Raw genomic sequence first — 550 nt, 5'->3', positions numbered from 1 at the left:
CTATCAAAAACGGAGGTAAAGGCTCGAATAGAAAGAAGTCAAATTTCAAGTCATGAACAGACATGCTTTCTGATAAATAACATAGCCGGTAGAATACCGGAAACGACTCGAATCGTCTTGCAAATCAATCTCTACCCTAACTTGGACAAAATCAGAATTTTTAAAAAAAAACACTGGAAATAACAAAAATAGTAGACCAATTTAACATAAAAAGCGTTAAATTTTTTTCAGTTCAGGGGTGTGGGTAGGTGCTGGTGGTGGGGGTTTTGTAGGTGGGGGCAGGTAGGTGGTGTTGGGGGTGTAGGTAGGCGGGGTGGGGTTAGGTCCGTTGCGGGGGGGGGGGGGTTAGGTTCCTGGGGGGGGGGGTAGTTCTTGGGGGCGTGGTAGGTAGTTAAAAAAGATAAAATTTTCTCAAATTGGCCCTCTTCACCCTGAATTACAGACTGATACCAATTGCTATACATTACAAACTAAGCTATTGTTAAAATCCAATGTTCGAAAACAGAAGTCAAAAATCAAAAACGGAGGTAAAAGCTCGAATAGAAAAAAG

The sequence above is a fragment of the Convolutriloba macropyga genome, chromosome 7 (genome assembly GCF_964194025.1).
Source record: "Convolutriloba macropyga chromosome 7, txConMacr16.3, whole genome shotgun sequence".
NCBI classification, from domain to species: Eukaryota; Metazoa; Xenacoelomorpha; order Acoela; family Convolutidae; genus Convolutriloba; species Convolutriloba macropyga.
Note: the sequence above shows the minus strand (reverse complement) of the source record.